General features: G+C 35.0%; 1 pseudogene; it reads left to right on the forward strand.

Moving 5' to 3' along the window:
• LOC111536552 overlaps positions 1–15,000 on the forward strand; it is a 109,100-nt pseudogene that overhangs the window by 63,703 nt on the left and 30,397 nt on the right.

The raw sequence follows: 15,000 nt of genomic DNA on the forward strand, positions 1-15,000 counted from the left end.
TTGGTTTTTTTTTTTTTTTTTTTTTTTTTTTTTTTTTATGCTGTACATGAGCTCTTGAGTTTAATTAGATCCAATTTGTCAGTTTTTGCTTTTGTTGACATTGTTTTTGACTTCTTCATCATAAAATCTTTGCCCATGCCTATGCCCTAACTGGTATTGCCTAGGTTGACTTCAAGGGTTTTTATAATTTTGGATTTTACATTTAAGTCTTTAATTCATCTTGACATAATTTTTTTTGTATGGTGTAAAAAAGGGTTTCAGTTTCAATGTCTTGCATATGTCTAGCCTGTTATACCAGCACCATTTATTGCATAGGGTGTACTCTTCCCATTGCTAATTTTTTCCTGGTTTGTCAATGATGAGTTAGTTATAGGTTCATGTTGTTCTTATTTCTGGGTACTCTATTCTGTTCCATTGGTCTATCTGTCTGTTTTTGTACCAGTCCCATTTGTTTTGGTTACTGTAGCCCTATATTGTAGTTTTAAGTCAGGTACACTGATGCCTCCAGCTTGGTTTTTAGTTCTTTTTCTTTTTACTTACAGTTGCCTTGGCTATTGAGGCTCTTTTTGGTTTTATATGAATTTTAAAATACTTTTCTCTGTTTCTGTGAAGAATGTTAATGGTGGTTTAATAGGAATAGAATTGACTCTATAAATTGCTTTGAACAGTATGGCCATTTAAAAAATATTGATTATTTCCATCCATGAGCATGGAATGTTTTTCCATTTGTTTGTGTCATCTCTGATTTTTTTTTGAGCAGTGGTTTGTAGTTCTATTTGTGGAGATATTTCACCTCCATAGTTAGCTGTATTCTTAGGTATTTTAATTTTGGGGGACAATTGTGAATGGGAGTTTGTTTCTAATTTGGCTCTTGTCTTGGCTGTCGTTGAAGTATAGAAATGATAGTAATTTTTGCATATTGATTTTGTATTCTGAGATTTTGCTGAAGTTGCTTATCAGTTTAAGAGCCTTTTCAGCTGAGAATATGGGGTTTTCTAGATACAGGATCATGTAATCTGCAAACAGGGATAGTTGTACTTTCCCTCTTCCTTTTTGGATGCCCTTTATTTCTTTCTCTTGTTTAATTGTTTTGGCTAGAATTTCCAATGCTATGTTTACTGATAGTGGTGAAAGAGGGCATTTGTGCCTTGTGCTGGTTTTTAAGAAGAATTCATCCAGCTTTTGCCCATTCAGAATAATGTTGGCTGTGGGTTTGTCATAGATGGTTCTTATTATTTTGAGATGTTTTTTCAATACCTGTATTTAGATTTTTAACAGGAATGGATGTTGAATTTTATCAAAAGTCTTTTCTACATCTACTAGTTGTCTTTTTTTGTTGTTGGTTTTAGTACTGTTTATGTAATTAATCACATATATCAATTTGCTTATGTTGAACCAACCTTGCATCCCAGATATGAAGTCTCCTTGATCATGGTGGATAAGCTTTTGGACGTTCTGCTGGATTCGGTGTGTCAATATTTTGTTGAGAATTTTTGCATTTATGTTCAAGCATGTTGGTATGATGTTTTCTTTTTTGTTATCTCTGCCAGATTTTGGCATCAGGATAATGCTGGTCTCATTGAATGCCTTAGGGAGAAGTCTCCCCTACTCAATTTCCTGGAATAGTTTCCATAGGAATAGTATCAACCCTTCTTTGTGCATCTGGTAGGAATCAGCTGTGAATTCCCCTGATTCTGGGCTCTTTTTCATTGACAGGCTATTTGTCACTGATTCAATTTCAGAGCTCATATTGGTTTGTTCAGGGATTCAAATCCTCCCTGGTTCATTTCTGGAAAGCGTAAGTTCCATTAATTTATCCATTTATTCTAGATTTTCCAGTTTGTGTGCATAGAGGTGTTCATAATATTCTCTGATGGTTGCTTGCATTGCTCTGAGGTGAGTGATAATATCCCCCTTGTCATTTCTGACTGTGTTTCTTTGAATCTTATATTTTTTCCTATTTATCAGTCGATCTAGTAGTTTCTTTGTTAATTTTTACATCATGATGTTAGCCGGTTATTTTGCAGACTTCTTTATATGGTTGCTTTATAGTGTCACTGTTCTGTGTAGTTCAGTATGTTTTTTTGTAGTTGTTGGTAATATTCTTTCCTTTCCATATTTAGTACTTTGTTGCAAGAAGTCTGAGAGTAACATATTTTCTCAGCATTTGCTTCTCTGTGAAGGACCTTATTTGTTCTTTGCATATGAAGATTAGTTTGGCTGGATATGAAATTCCGGGCTGGAATTTATTTTCTTAAAAATGTTGAATATTGGCCCCTAGTCTCTTCTGGCTTGTAAGGTTTCTTCTGAGAGGTCGGCTGTTAGTTTGATGGGCTTTACTTTGTAGATAATCTGTCCTTTCTCTCTAGCTGTCTTTAAGATTATTTTTTATTTCATTTGATACTTGGAGAATCTGAAGACTATTTGTCTTGGGGATGATCTTCTCATAGAGCGTCTTACTGGAGTTATCCGCATTTCCTAAAGTTGAATGTTGGCCTCTCTAGCTAGGTTAGGGAATTTTTCATGGATATGTCATGAAAAATGTTTTTCAGGTTGTTTCCATTCTTCTAGTCTCTTTCAGGTGCACCAAACAATCATAGATTTTGTCTCTTTACATAACTCCATGTTTCTCAAAGGTTTTGTTCATTCCTTTTTACTCTTTTTTTCTCTATTCATGTCTGCCTGTCTTGTGTCAGAAAGACAGTTTTCAAGCTACAAGATTCTTTCCTCCACTTGGTATATTCTTCTATTAATACTTGTGATTGCATTATGAATTATTTGTAGTGTGTTGTTCAGCTCTATCAGGTTGGTTGTATTCTCTTCTACACTGGCTATTTTCTCTGTCAGCTCCTGTATTGTTTTATCATGATTTTTAATTCCTTTGCATTGGGTTACAGCATACTCCTTTAGCTCAGTAAACTTCTTCCCTATATATATTCTGAAATCTATTTCTGTCATTTCAGCCCTCTCAGCCTCAGCCTGGTTTCAAATCTGCTATAGAGATGACACAGTCATTTACAGTAAGAGGAACACTGGCTTTCTGAGTTTTCAGCAATCTTGCACTGATTCTTTCTCATATTTAGGGCTTACCTACCTTCAATCTTTGAGGTTGCTGCCTTTTTAAAATATATAACAGTCTGACTACATTTCCATAAGGCTGCTGCGGTATGCTTGGGGTACCAGTTTTTCCAGTACCTGGAGGTAACACCAGTGAAAACTAGAAAACAGCAAATATGGCAGCTTCCTCCTTTTTGGGGGAGCTCAGTCCAGGGAGGTACAGAGCTGTTGCTGTCCTGAACGCACCTGTAGGAAATGCCTGAAGACCCCATTTGGGAGGTCTCAGCCAGGCAGGAGGAATGAGATCAAGGACCTTATTAAAAAGTTATCTGATCATGTTTTTGTAGAGCAGCTGCGCTCTTCTGGGGGTCCATGTCCACCTCTGGCAGCCTCAGACACTCTGAAACCCAAAGGCTAGAATGGATAAGACATCCAAACAATCAGATTCCCTTTTACATATTCATGGTCTTTATGAATTTTTCTATTCTACTTGTTTAAATACATGCAAATAGTGCTTTAGGCTTTCAATATCTGCAGCCACAACATCATAGTAAATAAGTTAACCACAGAATAATGTCAGTGTTTGGTCTGAAAAATTGCACTTCATTTGCTTTCTAATCTAGATTTGGTGTTAGTATCATAAGTATCTTTCTTCTTATTATTTTTTTTGAGCCAGAGACTTGCAGTGTTGCCCAGGCTGGAGTGCAGTGACAGATCTCAGCTCACTGAAACCTCCACCTCCCAGATTCAAGTGATTCTTGTGCCTCAGCCTCCTGAGTAACTGGGACTACAAGCGCATGCCACCACACCTGGCTAATTTTTGTGTTTTTAGTAGAGATGGGATTTTGCCATGTTGGGTAGGCTGGTCTTGAACTCCTGGCTTCAGGTGATCAAACTTTAAGATTGTGAAAGGAAAATAAAAAATCGAGACCCCAATTCACTCTGGCAAGAGTTAAAAGCTGTAAGACGAGTCATGTAAGAACTGACCTTTCCTTTTGTTTCTAAACAGATATCTACAGATAAAAAGTTAAATATCTCCACAGATAGCTATTCTATATTCACATTATTTTTTTTTGCCTCAGTTTCTCCTTTATTGCTCCCATACGAACCCCTCCACCGCCCTCTGGTAAACATAGTGCTGCGAAATCGCTGGCAGAGAAGGCTTCCTCCAGCGGCCGGGTGGTGAAGACCCCTGGCTTTTCTCTCGGGACGACCCCTCAATGCTCAGCAGTCATACTGGGGTGCGAAAGAGGTGGGCAGCAGCTCAGCCTCCCCCGGCTGGGGAGCGAAAGTTTCTGGGTCTCAGCTTCATTTCCGTGAAGGGCACCGAGAACTCGAAACCCTTCCAGTAGTACCAGCTCACTCTCTGCTGGTCCACTGTGCTCCCGTAGAGCCCATTGAGGTTGGCGTAGTGGCAGTTCCTGTACCACCAGGCCCCTCGGTAGGAGACGGCGCAGGAGATGAGCAAGTTGTTGGGGTCCCAATCACCGGCAGGGAAGACACTGCCGCTGTGGTAGCTCCTGGAGTCCCCTGCGGTGCCTTAGTAGCCCTCCAGGTGGAGGCGGTAGCACTCCGCAGCTGAGTCTACTGGAAAGGAGTTGTACTGGGCGAACACAGCCTCGTCCCCAGCCCTCAGGTCCAGGCGCATGGAGTAGTCACCTGCCTGCGTCAGGCTGTGCAGGGCCTCATTGTCTATATTCACATTATCTTATATAAAGTGCGAATTTTATTTACTAAGCATGAGACAAATACACAATTGACTATTCCTTTACCTGCTTCTTTTCTATTGCAACATGTGGATTACCAAACCCTTCCTCTATTCCCTCCAGCCCGCCTTTCCCTATAAATATTGAATTGCTCAAAGTAATCTCTGAAGAAGGACACAGATCATAGACTGTTTCTGTTATTTTATTTTATTTTTTTTTTCTCCTGGGCATTATCCTTGACTTTGGTGAAATAAACTTCTAAATTGTCTCACTTGTTTTTTGGTTTATAGACTAAACAATTTCCTATACTTAAAATTGTGAAATGACATACCTCAGTGACATTACAGTAAAATGATTTGCATTTGGGATGTTGCTCAAAATATGGATAAAATGACTAAAAATATTTACAATTATTTAAGATTTTTTCAATGGGAAGTATTATATTTTCTGGGAGACAACGTGATTTTCCATGATACTATTGATGAAGCATGAAGTATGGTACAAGAAAGACCAGCTACAACACTATGTAACCCTAGAAAAATGATTTAACCTGTACATGAATTTGCTCCTTGATCTGTAAGTTGGTAATGTTAAATACTTAATGCTTAAAACTGTTGGCAGGTGTTAAATGAGATAATGCATATTAAGCAAATAGAGATATAACATGCCTCAACAAAGATGAATCTTATTTGTTTTATGTAGTTCTTACTTATAATGAGACTATTATTTAGTTATATTTTAACATAATATATACTTTTCAAAGCACGTTTATTACTACTTAGATTCCCTCAAATTAATTCTATGCAGTTGGTAGAGTTGTAATGACACCTGATTTTCCTATCAAACAATGTTACAGAAAAAATACAGAAAAAGTATACAGAAAAGTTAAGTGACTTGATTGTGATTTTATGGTGACAGATATGTGACTTAAACATAATCAGCCTTCTACTTTAAAGATTGCTTCTTTTGTATTGCATAACACTGCCTTTCCAGAACATATATGCACTATTAGAAAATAATAACCCTAAGAGTTGAAACATGACAGATCTCACAACTCACTAGCATTCTTAAAATGCATTTTTAGCAATTTGTTGAAGTATAGCATACACATAGAAAAATACACAAAAATGTCACATCAGTCAATTATCACAGTAAAGCACATCCATGTAATGAACACACAGGTAAAAAAATACGTTATTATCAACATCCAAAATAGCCCTTCAGCTTTCTTCAGAACCAAAATATCTTCCCTCTTCTACAAAGGTAGCTAGTATCCTGACTTCTAAAATTATAGCATAGTTTCGTTGTTTTATTTTTTTTTTGAGCTTTATATCAATGGAAACATAAATATGTATTATTTGTGTCTAGCTTCTTTTGATAAACATTGTGATCAAGAGAATTGATCACAATTCTTTTCATTCATTTATGTCCTTTTCATTCATTTATATTGTTACATGTAACTACTTCATTTATTATACTTGCTGTATATTAGTCCATGAAATAAATATGCCAAAATCTATGTATAAATTTTATTGTTGGACATTTGGAATGTTTATAGTTTGAGCTACATAGATTTGCAATGAATATTCTTTAACATATATGTGAGTTTGTAAAATCATAAATTTTGGGGGGGTATATACATACAAATAAAATAGAATAGTCATTGGCTATGCATGTGTTTTAATTTGGTAGATAATGATAAACAGTTTTCCAAAGTGGTTATATAAATGCATATATCCACTGTTCATACATTAGAGTTTCACTTACTCTACATCTTTGCTTATATTGCTATTATTTTTTAATTTGCCATTCAATTCAGAGGGTCAATGCACTGGAAAAAATGTAGCAATTTTAACATGCATGCCCCAAATAACAGTTTCCAAATACACAGCCATATTTTATAGAATAAAACTGAAAATAGATAAAACCATCATCACAGTGGGAAATTTTAAAACATCACACTCAGCAATGGTTAGAACAAGAAAATAATAAAAACATTTCATCTCTAGATGATTCAATAAACAGAATTTACAAAAGTGACCCAATTTGCATATTTAAATAGTTGTAAATAACTTTTTAATAACTGTTGTTTTCAAATGCACATTACACTTCTACCCAAACTAACCACGTCTAAGGCTATCAAAAATATCTACAGAAATTTTAAAACATTGAAATGATTCAAGGTATACTTATGGCTATGGTGGAATTAAGCCTAAAATCAACAATGTAATAAAAAAGTTCAACTATTTAGAAATTTAGCAAAATACGTCAAAGCAATTTATCAAATTAGAAATCATAATGAAAATTAAAACATATTTTGATTAGAAAAACAATGATCATACAGCATATCAAAACTTGTGGAATGCAGCAAACCTGTGTGGAGAAGAAAATATATATTCAAAAATTTATAGGTAAGAAAAGAAGGTAAGTAAAAAATCAATAACCAAATATTTGCATCAAGAAGTGAGTAAAAGGACATCTTATTGTATACCAAAAATGTAGAGGTTAGAAAAAAAAAGAGTATTTATTAAATACAAAATAAGCTATAGAAGTTATTTTATTAACAAAACCCAAAAGTGGGTTTTTTGAAAGATTAACATCTGATAGACATTTAACCAAACTGAGCAAAATTAAAATATATAAATAACTAAAGACACAAATTTAAAATACAAAGGATAAAAAAGTGCTATCACTAGATATTTTACAAATGTTTTAAAGATTTTTGAATAATATAATGAAAACTTTTAAACTATAAATAAAATTTTGCATAAAATTGACTAATTCCTAGAAAAGCATGAATTATCAGAATTGACACAAGACAAAATAGAAATATATAAATAGCACTGTATCTATTAAAGGCAGTAAATTGGCAAATAAATGTTTCCCCACAAAATATCTTTTGTGCCAGATGTATTCACTTGTGAATTTTTCCAAACTTTTAATAAAATGTGACACCAATTGTAGACAACTTTCTTGGAGAAACAAAAAAGGAGAGAAGGAAAGTGAGAGAAGTTGGGGAAAGAGAATAATGGGGTCAGTGTAACTTTGTGAATAACAACAGGAAGGGAAACTTAAGAGGTAATCACTTTCATAAACATAAATTCAATAATTCTGAAAAATAACAAATTGAATAAAGTGATTTTTTTAAAGGTATAATACATTATTAACAAGTTGGTATTATTTTATCATGCAGGGCAGACTTCACATTTTAATAACAATTACCTTCTTTTATCACATTAAGAGAATAAAATAGTAAGTCATCTTCATAGATGCAATGCAGAATAAGGATTTCAGAAAATTTTGCAATCATTCAATGTAAAAAAAAAAAAAAACTATGGTAAGCAAGGAATATAAGGAATTTATTTCATCTGACAAATAGTATAGACTTAAAATCTACAGCAAATATAAAATTTAATTGGTAAAATATGACATTTCCCTATTTCCCCTCTCATGATTAAAAATGAGATAAAAATGCCCATTATTCTCACTTTCATTCAATCCTATACTGGCTATCTTATCCAATGTACTACGAAAAAATAAAGCTCATTATTTGTAGACAATATGAATATGAACATAAAAAATTAGAAATATTTGTGTGACAAATTGAAATATAAGTAATATAGCAATGTCTTTGAATTAAGATAAATTATAAAAATATCCATATGGATAAAACCAAAATGTTTTCCTGTATTTCACCATACACAAAAATTCCAACTAAATCACATACTTAAATTTAAAATAAAAAGCATTCTAAAACAAAAATGCAGAAGTATTTCTTCATACATTTGAGACAGCAAAGATTACTTAAACAGTACATAAACTGCTATCCAAAATGGAACAATTGGTATAATACATTAAAATCAAGAGTTTCTCTCCCTTTTACATGCACCTAAAATATAGAAATTTATAGAGTAGTAGTTTATATCATAATTAAATATTTTCAATATAAAATTTATTTCCAGAACTAATAAAAACCTTTAAATCTCCACAGGAAAATTCAGTAGAAAAAGGGATAAAAATCATTTAAATAGAGACTTTTTAAAGTGGGTATTCAAATGAGCAATAAAGCTATCAAAAAGTGCTCAACTCCATTAGTCATCACAAAAATGTGTATAAAAGCCACAGTGACATATCACCACAAACAACCAAGAATGGCTAGAAATAAAAATAATGATAAATGTTGGCAAAGGTATAGATTTTCTCTAATTGTCTTTTACACTGGTAGGAATATAAATTGTTTATATACATTTTGGAAAGTCATTTGGCAATATATTTTAAAGCTGAACATATGAATAATCTATGATCTAACAATTCTACTTTTGGGTGCAAAATAGATAGACTGTTTATAATTCACATTCTACGTGAAATTTCTGTTAAGATTTACTGCTATTAACTCACTCTTTCTCCGAAGACTCTTTCCACTTCATTTTCCATATTTCTCTTCCCTCCTGTTTTTTTCAATCTTGATGATCATTCCTTTATAGTATTTCTCTTTGTTGGGAGATTATGTCCTATGGGTATCGCATGTTTCTGTCTATCTTATGAGTACAGGAATTACTGCCTTTGTTCCATCCTACCTTTCAAAAATTGTGTGGTAAAAACCTTTAAAGATATAGTGTTTCCCTCTGGAGCAAAGGGTATCTTTTCTGAAAGCATTGGAACACATATTTTCTTCCTTAGAAGCATAAGACGGACAAGCTTATGGGCCATAGTATAATACTGAAGTCTCCTAAACTCGCAATTCTTCTCCTGTAATGAACCCACTATATGTGCCAGTATCATCTAGCACATGTCACATGGCTATATGAGAACGAGGGGCAAGATAACTGATGCCAATGCTCGTACTCTAGCTGCAGTTATTGTCATGAGCAATATAGTTTTGTGTCTCTGAATCAGAAGTGTCATGGATTCTGAGAGCATTCACAAAACTGGCTGACTTAGTTAGTTTGTTAGGTAGAATAAAATTTCAGACTCTGACATCATTTGGATTTGTGTCCCCATGCAAATCTCATGTCAAACTGGAGGAGGGTCCTGATGGGAGGTGACTGAATCATGGGGGTGGATTTCCCCCTTGCTGTTCTTGTGATAGTGAGTGAATTATCATGAGATTTGATGATTTAAAAGTGTGTGGCACTTCCCCCTTCACTTTCTCTCTCCTGCTCTGCCATAGTTAGATTTGCTTGCTTCTCCTTTACATTCTACCATGAATATAATTTTCTATGAAGCCCACAGAACTGAGACAATTAAACCTCTTTTCTTCATAAATGACTCAGTTTCAGGTAGTTCTTTATAGGAGTGTGAGAAGAGATTAATACAGAAAAATTGTACCAAAAGTGGGGTACTGCTTTAAAGATACCTGAAAATGTGGAAAAGACTGGAACTGGGTAACAGGAGAGGTGGGAACAGTTTGGAGGGATAAGAAGAAGACAGGAATATGTGGGAAAATTGGGAACTTCCTAAGAACTTGTTGAATGATTTTGACTAGAATAGTTATAGTGATATTAACAGTGATGTCTGGGCTGAGGTGGTCTCAGATGGTGATGAGAAACTTATTGGGAATTGAAGTAAAGGTCGCACTTGCTATGCTTTAGCAAAGAGACTATAGCATTTTGCCCCTGTCCTAGAGATCTGTGGAATTTTGAACTTCAGTGAGATGATTTAAGGTATCATGTGGAAGAAATTTCTAATCAGCAAAGCACTCAAGGTGTGACCTGGCTGTTTCTGAAGGTATATGCTTATATGTATGAAAAAAACAGATTATCTGAAACTAAAACTAATATTTAAAAGGAAAGTAGAATATAAAAGATTGGAAAATTTGCAACCTGACCATGTGGAAAAAAGAAAAAAAAAAAAAAAGAAAACATTTTGTGGAGCGAAATTCAAGCCAGCTGCAGAAATTTGCATACGTAAACAGGTGTGGAATGTTAATATCCAAGACAATAGGGAAGAATGTCTCCAGGCAATTTCAGAGACCTTCATGATAGGTTGTCCCATCACAGGCCTGGAGGCCTAGGAGGAAAAAATAATTTTGTGAGCCAGGCCCAGGGCCCAGCTGCTCTGTGCACCCTTGGGACATGGTATCCTGCATCCCAGCCACTCCAGCTGGCTAAAAGGGAATAAGGTACAGTTTGTACCATTGTTTCAGAGAGTGTAAGTTCCAAGCCTTGGTGACTTCCACATGGCGTTGGGTCTGTGGATGTACAGAAGTCGAGTTGAGGCTTGGGAATATCTGCATAGATTTCAGAAGATGTATGGAAACACCTGGATGTCCAGAGAAGTCTGCTGCATGGAAAGAACCCTCATAGTGAACCTCTACTAGGGCAGTGCAGAGGGGAGATATGGGATAGGAGCCCCTACACAGAGTCCCCACTGGGGCACTGCCTAGTGGATCTCTGAGGATAGGGCCATCATCCTCCAGAACCCAGAATGGTACATCCACTAACAGCTTGCACTGTTCACCTGGAAAAGCTGCAGACACTCCATGTCAGCTCAGGAAAGCAGTCTTGGGGACTGTACCTTGCAGAGCCAAAGGGGCAGAGATGCCCAACATCTTGGGAGCCCACTTCTTGCATTAGCATGGCCGAGTATGATATGTGGAGTCAAAGAATATCATCTTGAAGCTTTAAGATTTAATGACTGCTCTGCTGAGTTTCAAACTTGCATGGAGCCTGTAGCACCTTTGTTTTGGTTGATTTCTCTATCTTGGAATGGAAGCATTTACCAGATGCCTGTACTCACATTGTGTTTGGGACATAATTAACTTGTTTTTGATTTTACAGGCTCATAGTTGGAAGGGAGCTACCTTGTCTTAGATGAAACTTTGGACTGTGGACTTTTGAGTCAATGCTGAAATGAGATAAGACTAGGGGACTGTTAAGAAGGGATCATTGTATTCTGAAATGCAAGAAGGACATGGGATTTGGGAAAGACTGGGATGGAATAATGTGATTTAGGTTTGTGTTCCCACCAAAATCTCATGTCAAATTAGAGGAGGGACCAGATGGGAGGAGACTGGATCATGGGGGCAGAATTCACCCTTACTGTTCTTGTGATAGTGAGTGAGTTCTCATGAGATCTGATGGTTTAAAAGTGTCTGCACTTCCCTCTTTGCTCTCCCTTTCTCCTGCTCTGCCATCTGAGAATGTGCCTGCTTCCCCTTTGCTTTCCACCATGATAGTAAGTTTCCTGAGGCCTTCCAGTTATGCTTCCTCTGAAACCCGTGGAACTGTGAGTCAATTAAGCCTGTTTTCTTCATAAATTGGCCAGTCCTAGGTAGTTCTTTACAGCAGTGTGGAAATGGAATAATACATGTCCTTTATAGATTTTTAACTCTTAAGCTCTTCTAAACCCAAAATTAAATGTTTTGTGCCCCATAACTTTATTCTTAGACTTCTTCTTATACTATAGTTTAATCTACACCAATGCCTTATCATGTATCACATTAATCTAAACATATTGTTTATTTTTTACATTTAGCTCCAAATATCCAACTTCCGTAGTGAATCTTTATTTGGTAGTCCCTCTGGCATCTCAAATTCAGAATATCCCTTCATGAAACCTTCATACTTTCATACAAATTTGCTCCTCTTTTCATATTCCATATTATAGTGGTTACCAACATCCACAATATCATTCAGAGATGAATTCTATGAGTTTTCCTTAATGTATTATTTTCTGTTACTCCCCATGAAGCTTCAAATACTTTTCAATGTTTTCTTTCCATGTCTTAAATCAATCATTTGCTCTCCACTTTCATGGTCACTAACTTTGTTCATGCAATAATTCTTGCATGTTCATCACTGCTACACTCGTTTTAATTATCTTACTGTCGTTCTTGTTTCTCATCCACTCTGTTATACCTTTTTCTGACAGAATAATTGTAGGAAAATGTGCTCAGAATAACATATTAACTAGTTATAACTATTTTGAAAAGACATGAATTACTCTATGTCTTTTAATAGAGTCTGAAAATAACAACATGTGGGAGTATTTTAGCATGGCTTATAATTTATGTTCAAAATAATGACTCATATTCATAAAAAATGTTGTTACATACACTAATTTATCTGCTTCAAAAAGTACAAAAGTGAGAACAATTTTAATGTTATAATTTAATCACACAGGCATGCTCACACACACCACCCAAAAGTGATTGAGTTTATTTAGAAAATCCACTAATTTGGACGGTCGATTTCTCTGCAGTGCCACATAAACAGGATGTGGTTATACTTTAATATCTGCAGAAATTATAAACACATTAAGAATAGCATTATCAAATAAGTCAGCAGTGAGGAAGATATAAAATATCATTCTCTTAACTGAAAGTGTTAATACATATGGTTCAATTACATTTAAGAAAAGTAAAAACAAATACAAATTGTTCATTGATGTCTTTCTATACCACAAATGTCAGGGGACCTAAAATATTGTTTTCACAATTTTTAGGGATCTATCTTAAGTGTTTATCTTTTAAATACAAAAGATAGAAATTATGTTAGTTGTTGATTTCTAACTATAACAAGTTACCATACACTTAGTGGGTTAAAACAATATAAATGTATGATTTTATAGTTTTAGAAGTCAGATGTCTGCAATGAATCTCACTGGGCTAAAACTAAGGTGTCAACAGGGCTATGTTCCTTTCTGGTATCTTTAGAAGACAATCTCTTTTCTTGCCCTTTCAAACATCTAGAGGCTACTCAATTTATTTTACTCATGGCCTCCTTCCATCTTCAAAGCCAGACACAAGTCAAGTGTTTTTCTCTTTTTTTTTTTACATTGTACCACTCTGACCTTCTTTTCTGCTTTTCTCTTTCACTTTGAAGCACCCTTGTGATTACATTGTACCTACCCAGATAATTCCAGATAATCTTTTTGTAGGCCAACTGATTAGCAGACTTAACTCCATCTGTAATCTTATTTTTTCCCATATAATATAACATTTATAAATTCTAGACTTGAGGACTTGAGAATATTTGGGGGACAATTATTCTTCCTACCCAGGGATATCTTTGGTTTTTGCTATAAATGTAACATACCGTATTAACATTTAAAAATCCAATCTCAAAAGTAATTTACCTTTTAGTTGCTCTCTCTCTTTTTCTCCTTTCTTTTCTTCCTCATTCCCTTTCTCAATCCACACAACTGTAAATATTACCAGAGGATATTTCAAAACATTTATTTTAGAAATATTATCAGCCAACTAACTATGGTCTTTTCTGAGCCATTATATATTACTTTGTGTGGTAACGATTTTTGAATGTATTTGTTTTCTTCATTAGATTGTGTGCATCACACACTTCAGCCTTCTCTTATGTCTCACACTTCTAAATTTAATGTGCTGCCAACAGATGGAGCACAAGATGAATGTGGTTTGAGTGTATAGAAGACTTTACAGATTAATAGAGGCCTTGACTCGTTAAGAAGTTTGCCTAAGGTCACCAAGAATACTCTTTGTCTTCTGTCTATTAACACTCCTCCTCAGTATTTAAAAGACAATGTGAAACGTATTCATTCAAAAGTATTTTTTGAGCATTGTGCATATGACAGGTATTTTTTGTAAGCACAAAAACTACTTTAGCAATCAAAATTGACAAAATCCCTTGCTGTCACAGAAATCATGTCCTATTGTCTAGAGAGTTTCAATAAATAAAACAATCAAAGTATTAAGTCCTAGGAAAAAATACTGAGCAGAGTGAGAGATATGGAGAGACCGTGGAGATAATATTAAGTAGAGTGAAGTTTACAGTATTAAATAGCATAGTCACAGTAGACCTCACTAGAAAAGTAGGCTGCCTACATATCTTTATTAATCTTGTTAATGAGTGGGTAGAGGTATAGGGCAAATAAAACATAGTCAAGGACAAATACAACACTTTCTAGTTTTACTCCCTGGGCATAACAGGAATAAGGAGGATAGAATGTGATGGTGATGGTTGATAGAAAAGATGAGAATCTTGAAAACCTTTAGAGATGTTGTGTTACATTTATATGCCTCATTTATACATTACGGACAAATGAAGGATGCCATTTTTCCATTATCCTGGAATCACTGGACATTAAAAAAAAAGTAGGAATTTTCTCACAGTGGAACAGCTCCAATTAGAGATCAATAAGTCTCGTACAAGTGAGCCTAAGATAAAATGTCATATTACTGACAGTATTTAAGCAGAAACAAATGGGCTTCTTCCTCGGGGTCTAAAAACACTTTCATCAGTGCAGCACACGGGATGGAGAC

This window comes from Piliocolobus tephrosceles, chromosome 12 (genome assembly GCF_002776525.5).
Source record: "Piliocolobus tephrosceles isolate RC106 chromosome 12, ASM277652v3, whole genome shotgun sequence".
Classification (NCBI taxonomy): domain Eukaryota; kingdom Metazoa; phylum Chordata; class Mammalia; order Primates; family Cercopithecidae; genus Piliocolobus; species Piliocolobus tephrosceles.